The following is a 318-nucleotide window of genomic DNA, read 5'->3' as shown; positions in this document are numbered from 1 at the left end:
ATTGAGTGGAAACTCTTTAGATCAAATAGTTTGGATGGGGTGGTGTTTGTGCAGTGTGTCCAGGAAGCTTTTCTAACACAGTATGTAGATTGTCCAACCAGAGGAGGGGCAATATTGGATTTAGTACTGGGTAATGAACCAGGGCAAGTGATAGATTTGTTAGTGGGGGAGCATTTTGGAGATAGTGACCACAATTCTGTGACTTTCACTTTAGTAATGGAGAGGGATAGGTACGTGCAACAGGGCAAGGTTTACAATTGGGGGAAGGGTAAATACGATGTTGTCAGACAAGAATTGAAGTGCATAAGTTGGGAACAT

Source organism: Scyliorhinus torazame, chromosome 24, assembly GCF_047496885.1.
Source record: "Scyliorhinus torazame isolate Kashiwa2021f chromosome 24, sScyTor2.1, whole genome shotgun sequence".
Taxonomy (NCBI): domain Eukaryota; kingdom Metazoa; phylum Chordata; class Chondrichthyes; order Carcharhiniformes; family Scyliorhinidae; genus Scyliorhinus; species Scyliorhinus torazame.
The sequence above is the reverse complement of the archived record's forward strand: the minus strand, read 5'-3'. Positions refer to the sequence as shown.